We start from the raw sequence: 7,372 nt of genomic DNA, 5'->3' as shown, positions 1-7,372 counted from the left end.
CAGCCTCTTTGGAGTTTTAATGCCTTGGGCAAGTTTCTTAACTTCTCTAAGCCTCAGTTTCTTCATCTGTAAAACAGAGATTAATATAAAAATAATGTAAATTAAATCAATTGATAAAAAAAGGAGGGCCAAGAATATTGTGTCCTGGCCGGATAGCTCAGTTGGTTAGAGCATTGTCTCAACAAGCGAAGGCTGTAGGTTCGATCCCCAGGGTCAGGGCACAGACAAGAATCAACCAATGAATGCATAAGTAATTGGAAGAACAAATCGATGTCTCCCTCTCTCTCTCTCTTGCTCTCTCCCTTAAAAAAAATTAATAAAGAATACTATACATTAACCCTGGCTGGATGGTTCCATTGGTTAGAGCATTGGCCCAAAGCGTAGAGGTTGCTGGTTCGATCCCTGGCCAGGGCACGTAGAGTTCCTATCTCTCTCTCTCTCTCTCTCCCCTTTCCTCTCTGGCTAAACTCAATAAATAAAAAAAAATTTTTTTTTTGAAATTCTTTAAAAAAGTAAAAAGAATACTATACATTAAAAACAAAAATGAAGAACAGTTTTAGGACAGTATGCACCAAGATGAACTTTTAAAAAGGAATCTGTCGCGCCCTGGCCGGTTGGCTCAGCGGTAGAGCGTCGGCCTAGGGTGCGGAGGACGAGGGTTCGATTCCCGGCCAGGGCACACAGGAGAAGCGCCCATTTGCTTCTCCACCCCTCCGCTGCGCCTTCCTCTCTGTCTCTCTCTTCCCCTCCCGCAGCCAAGGCTCCATTGGAGCAAAGATGGCCTGGGCGCTGGGGATGGCTCTGTGGCCACTGCCTCAGGCGCTAGAGTGGCTCTGGTCGCAACATGGAGACGCCCAGGATGGGCAGAGCATCGCCCCCTGGTGGGCAGAGCGTCGCCCCCTGGTGGGCGTGCCGGGTGGATCCCTGTTGGGCGCATGCGGGAGTCTGTCTGTCTCTCCGTTTCCAGCTTCAGAAAAATGCAAAAACAAACAAACAAACAAACAAATAAAAAGGGATCTGTCGTGTGTGTGCTCATGTATATGCCCAGACTATGTGAGAAACTCCACGGAACAACTGAAACAGTGCTTTCCCTCTGGGGAGTAGGGCTGAAGCTAGACTAGAAAGAAGAGTAAGTTTTCATTGAATATAATTCAATGAAACTACAGTTGACCCTCGAACAACACAAGCTTGAAGTGCATGGGTCCACTTATATGCAGAATTTTTTCATTTTGTAAACAGACAAAATAAACTTATGGTATTGATAATACAGTACTGTAAATGTATTTTCTCTTCCTTATGACTTTTTTTTTTTAGAGAGAGAGAGAGAGAAAGAAAGGGAGAAGGAGGGAGGCAAAGAGAGAGAATGAGAAGCATCAATTTGTAGTTCCTTCTCATATGTGCCTTGACTGGGGGGCTCCAGCCAAGCCAGTGACCCCTTGCTCAAGTTGGCAGCCTTGGGATCATGATGATCCTGCACTCAAGCTAGTGACCCCGCGCTCACGTGGGTGAGCTTGGGGGTTTCAAACCCGCACCTTCAGTGTTCTGGATCAATGCTCTCCCCACTGCACTGCCACAGATCAGGCTTCCTTATGATTTTCTTAATGATGTTTTTTCTCTAGTTTACTTTATTGGAAGAATACATACATAATGCATATACCATACAAAAGATGTTAATCAACTGTTAGGTTATCAGTAAGACTTCTGGTCACCAGAAGCTATTGTAGCATCTAGAACAATAGAAACTAACAGTAAGCTATTCGTAATTAAGTTTTGGGGGGTCAACAGTTATATGTGGATTTTCAGCTGCACATGGGATCAGCTCCCAAAGCCCTATAACTGCTCAAGGGTCAACTATATTTGAATTCTTTACTTTATGCAGGTTTTATTTTTTCAGTTAAAAATTTTAATGAGGTTAATAATACAGGTTGACTCAAGGATTAAATTAATGTAACATGCTTAGCACAATGCCTAACACAGAGCAGATACTCCATTCCACAACACAGTATTTATGAAGCATGTGGTATTTTCAATTGGTCCCAATTCTTCATTGCCCCTGCCATATCCACTTCCTTGACACACCACAGGACTTGCTTTGGCCAACCGGTGCTTGCATGATTAGCATGCTTGCTTGCATTCCTGCCTTTTGCAGAACAGGCCTCAGGTATCCGCTGGTTCAACGAGGGTGAGAGGCATGTGGAGCAAATCTGTACCCAGTTCACAGTTCAGAACCAAGCCCAGCTGAGCCCAGTCCAGATCAACCAAAACCCAGGCAGCCTGCAGGACATTATTATTATTGTATAACCCTGATTTTTGGAGTGGTTGTTATATAGCATTATTATAACAAAAGCTGACTAATACAGACTATGTGGCAGGCCCTGTGTTAAGTACAGTGCTGAGCAAAAATGGATATTGTCCCTGCCCCATAGTGCTTAATATTTTAATACTTCTAATGATGAAAGGGCTGTGAGAACATTTAATGATGGGGGGGGGTTGATCTAGGCAGAGGGTCAAAGAAAGTTCCTTGGGGAAGTGACACTTGAATAGAGACCCTGAAGGATTAATAGTAGTAACAGGGTAAACCCCTGTAAACAAAGAAACAGAATGTGCAAAGGCCCTGGGGTTGGAAGGGATCTTGGCTCCTATAAGGGGGTTGACCTTAGATGGATAACAGAAGGACAGTGTGAGATGCAGTAGAGGGTGCAGATCAAGCAAGGATTTTAAAGAAAAGGCAATTCCCATGGATTGGCTATGGAAGGCTTTGGGAAGAGGGTTTGGTGGAAGGAAGAAAAGGAAATGATTAAATTCATTTTGGAAGAGGTCATTTGGACTGAGGTGATATATATACTTGAAATTATGTTAGTTGAGGTAGTATTAGAACTATTACAACATCTGTGCCTGCCTCTGTATCTCTGCCACATTTTTGTCCATATCCACATCTGTGTCCTTGCTTTGTGTCCAGCCTCAGAAGCCCCAGGGCCCTCAGCCCCTCCCAGACTACTGGGGTCCTTACAAACTGTACCACATGTGTATAATCTGTGCATTTCCCTAACTCTTGCCCACTATCTGGGCCTCTTGGGTCTCTCCAGGCTGGGCTGGGTGTGCTGGCTCCAGGCAGCTATTTCTGGACCAGCAGAGGCTAATGGTGGCTCCCATGGCCCTGAATTCTGAGGCTGGGTGAGGACCCCTCCCAGAAGGTGGTGAGGAGCAAGAGGCACAAAAGGCCCTGGCATCTGCAAACCTCCCACCAGTGCAAATCAATGCAAGATTAAAATTCATGATGGTTCCGGGGCACGACTGCAAACAATTTGTTCAGTAAACTTTGCTCTAATTGCCATTCGTAGAATTTCCTGTTAATCAGGCCCCTTGGGCTCTGAGGGGTTGGGACGCTCTGTCTCCCCATGTCAGGACAGGGAGCTTGTGTGGGTGGGTATTGGAGGAAGGGGGAGGGATGATGGTCAAATGCAGCTATCTACAATTATGTGCCTGGGTATGTCTCACTGTGGAGACTCAAGTGCCAGACTGGGAGGTTCACAGGTGATTTTGTCCAGGGTGTACTTCTGTTCCACTCCAGGTAGGTCTGTGCATGTTGGGGGAGTGGCTCTGCCTGAGCCAGAGTCTGAGCCAGTCTGTCCAGGAGTGTGTATCTACCCAGTTGCGTGCCTAGGTGTTAGGCCAATGCATGCACATCTGCTGGGGTATGTATCCAGGTGGTGAGGGTGTGCATCTGTCAGCATGTGTGTAGGACCTGTATCTCTCTAAGTGTTTGTGTTGCTGCATGCAGGCAGCTGTCCAGACACATCTGTGGCACATGTCTGTAGATCAGTAAGGTGTTGTGTTGCAGGGACTGAGTCTCAGTGTGGAGTACTGGCTCCGAGAGATAGTAACTGGTGACAATCAAGTTGGTTCCTGGACTCAGAGGGTCTCTTGCTCATGAGTCACCACTGGTTTATCTATACAAGCTGTCACCAAAGAGGGGCTTAGCCCAGCAGCAGCATTCCCCCTGCCCCGTGCCCACTACCCCTTGCACCAGGGCCCTGATTTCCATCACGCACCATAGATCCATGACCCAGAGCCTAAAAACTTAAGGATTCTGCTGAAAAATATCAATGACTTCAGATATGAAGAGAACTCACGTGAACACATCCAAGTGATGCAGGCTTGGATGTCTACAGAATGTAACACCGTGCCAACTGCAAAACTGCTCAACTCATATGGTTCTATACAAATCCTGTCACATGAGCTCTGGCCGTGTTTCACTGCTTTTGGTATTATGGGAGGTGTAGGTTCCAGGATAAGAGGAACCAAGAAAGTCTAGAGATGGCCCTGGGCAGTCCCTTGTGCTCTGGCGGGAGTGGTCAGCCCTCCCCTCCCTGGTCCCCAACTCTGCTCACTCTCACAGGGAGGTGTCCTCTGTCCTTGGACAGTGATGAGGTCACCTTGGCATGCTGTCAGAACCTGACACGCAGAGACTGGAAAGGCGTGGTGCACTTGTGTATATGTATGTATATGTATATGTGTATGTACATTATGTGTGTGTGTGTAATGGGTCTCTGAGTGCCAGAGCTGCCTGCAGCTCATGCCTCTGAGTGGGTTTACACTCAAACAGAGTACCTGCAGTGCTTGTATAATTGTAAGGCTCTGTGTCATCTGCACAGATGCTTATGATGCTTTTTTCTGTGTGTGCATGTGCATGCCCGAACAGATAACTTGCCCGAACATGAGGGTGTTTGAGGGGGGTGTGCATGTGGTCCCCACCCCACCACCGAACAATCATTATCTCAGCGGGAGCAGCTCTTGCCCTGGGGCCCCCCTCACTGTTTTCAGCAGCTGCTGCTTTGCCCCGGCTTAACCCCTCTGCTGCAGGTTTTCCTTTTCCTGCCAGGGGGCTGTGGGCTGACTGGGGAGGGGTCTCCCGAGGACAGTGCCCTCAGCAGGCAAGCTGATCTTTCACAGATCCTTGCCCCCACCCCTCATCCACAGGGTTTCCTATTCTTTCTCGAATCCCCAGGCTGTGAACAACAGGAATCGTGTGACGGGGTATCAGTGTTGGTTGTGTGGCTGTGTGTGTTTGTGCATGTGTGTCTGTGGGGGGGGGGGCTGGGGCGAGAGTGCAAATGGTTCGGAAGTACTGCAACAGGGCCCTGGCTGTCTGGGAGGGTGGGGCTGCTCTTGGTCCTGGCATAGGGCTCCTGAGCCCCTCTGGCCCCGGGGAAGGGCCAGAAGAGCCTGAATTGCAAGTGGCAGGGACATGGCTTTGCCCCTGGCTTATCCAAGGACACCTAGGGAGGCTCAGCCTAGGCAGAGGGCATGTAGCCCCATCCACCTGCCAGGGGAGGGAGACCTAGGACCTCAGGAGAAGTTGCTAAGGAGAGGGGAAGCAGGGAGACAGAGGAGGAAGAGGGGAGAGAGTTAATCCCAGAGGGGCTTGGTGTGGGCACCTTCCTGGGGCCAGGGAGGAAGGAATGGGCCCCAGAAAGTCCAGGTGAGACCCAGAGAAGGGGAAGACAAGGGAACCCAGGCCTGGGGCAGGTGAATAGACAGCCCACCTCCAAGATGGGCACTCCAAGCTCTTGTGACCATATGGAAGGACCTATGCCATGACACAAATCTGCAGACCAGGCCGGGTAGTCTCAGGGACACCTGTCACCAGGACCTTGGCTCTGACTCCAAGACATTCAAGTTCTACCATGTGCCTCTGGGGCGTGATCATGAATAAGACCCAGGCCAGCCCTCAGAGTAGCTGCTGGGAGAGGCAGGGGAGTAGCCAGCGCTGGGAAGGGGGAAGCTCAGGGCTGTGGTCGCCAGAGGAGGCACGTGACCCAGTCTACGGAAGCCCTAGGAAAAACTTTTGAAAGAAGAAACATTTCAGTCCAGGCCTGAATGTATTAACAACATAAATTATTATTTGAAATATGAGTAACAAATAATAGCAACACTGAGCAACCTACCACAGGCTAGATATAGTTTCCTATCTACCTTTTATAACTGCCCTGTGAGTTAGGTACTGGAACCCCCATTTTACAGATGAGAAAACCAAGGCCCAGAGAGGGTAAGCTCTTTGTCCAGGAACCAACAGCTAATGGAAGACAGAGCCAAGATTTCAAGTTCACCAACATCTGAGTCTTGACCCAAATTTTCAAGTCCACCAGCATCTGAGTCACAGGACAAGCCTCCTGTGGTCCCGAGTCACCTTTCTTAACTTCAGCAGCAGTAGCAGCAGCAGCAGCGGCCTCCAAGCACCTCCACTGACCTTCAGAGGCTAGCCTGGTAGCCCGAACCAGGCCCAGGTGGGCAAGATGTGGGCAAAATTGGGAAGGGCTGGTGTAGCCCTCAGGTCTGTGTTTGCAGAAACTGACATCTACCTGGCCCTGTTTTTCATTTGCTTTTCAGTTGAGAGGGGAAAAGGCCCACGTTTTTATGACACCAGCTTGTGATTCTATTTTCTGTTTAAATTCTGGGTGAGGGAAAAATAAGAGACATCAGAGAAACCTTCAGAATCTCATTTCGAGAGTCTGAGCTGCAGATAAATGAGCCTCCTGCAGAAACGCTACATCAAAGCGAATTTTCTCAGCTGTATTTTCTTTCTTTTAATAGGGCCATTTACTACATTAATATTCCAGGAAGTCATTTTAATTTTGTGTTTATCATCCATTGGGAAAGTTAAACAGGATCAATATGTAACCAGTGGTGAATTGGGGGAATCTTGGGGGAGAAGGGGCATGTTTGGAGGCAATGGTGATCCCACAACTGGGAGTCTTTAAGAGGAAGAAGGAGGTGAGGGAGGGAGGAAGGGATGGGGTGGGGTGGGAAGGGGAAGCGTGGGGGAGTTGTAAGGTGGTAATTGTCGGAGCATGCATTGAAAGAACAATTATTGAGCATCTAGTAGTGCGAGGTATTGCTCATGCCTTACGTTTTCTATACTCACAACCCACGAGGTAGTCATTCTTATTTCCATCCTCACATATGAGGAAACTGAGGCTTCAGAAATTTGCCCATGTCCAAGGTCTTAAAGAACTCTGATTCATTGACTGCTTCATTTATTCAATAAATAAGTGTCAAGCATTTGTGCCAGGCATTTCCCTAGCAGCTGGAGGCTTTCGGTCAATGAAAGTTAATTTACCAAAAGCCTAAGGCTTCTTGTTGAATCTACTGAACGTCTCTGGGTGAATTGCCTGCTTTGGGGGAAACAGATGGGTCCTTGCCCTTGCCCTTGTGGGGAGACAGGCTTTCATCAAACAGTTGCACAAGTCAAGATGAACTTGCCCCTATGGTAGAGGCTCAGGGCTGAAATGGGGAGCTTCATCTAGAATAGTAGGTCAGAGAAGGCTTCCTGGAGGTGGTGATGCTCCAGGAACTGAGCTCTAAGGGAAGC

General features: G+C 48.3%; 1 non-coding gene across 1 annotated transcript; it reads left to right on the top strand.

The window, feature by feature from the left end:
- The first annotated feature begins 603 nt into the window (after positions 1-603).
- TRNAP-AGG (transfer RNA proline (anticodon AGG)) lies at positions 604-679 on the top strand. The gene has a single exon. It is a non-coding gene; the product is annotated as a tRNA-Pro (tRNA).
- Positions 680-7,372: the final 6,693 nt, after the last annotated feature.

This window comes from Saccopteryx bilineata, chromosome 4 (assembly GCF_036850765.1).
Source record: "Saccopteryx bilineata isolate mSacBil1 chromosome 4, mSacBil1_pri_phased_curated, whole genome shotgun sequence".
Taxonomy (NCBI): Eukaryota; Metazoa; Chordata; class Mammalia; order Chiroptera; family Emballonuridae; genus Saccopteryx; species Saccopteryx bilineata.
This window is presented reverse-complemented; position numbering and strand designations above follow the sequence as displayed.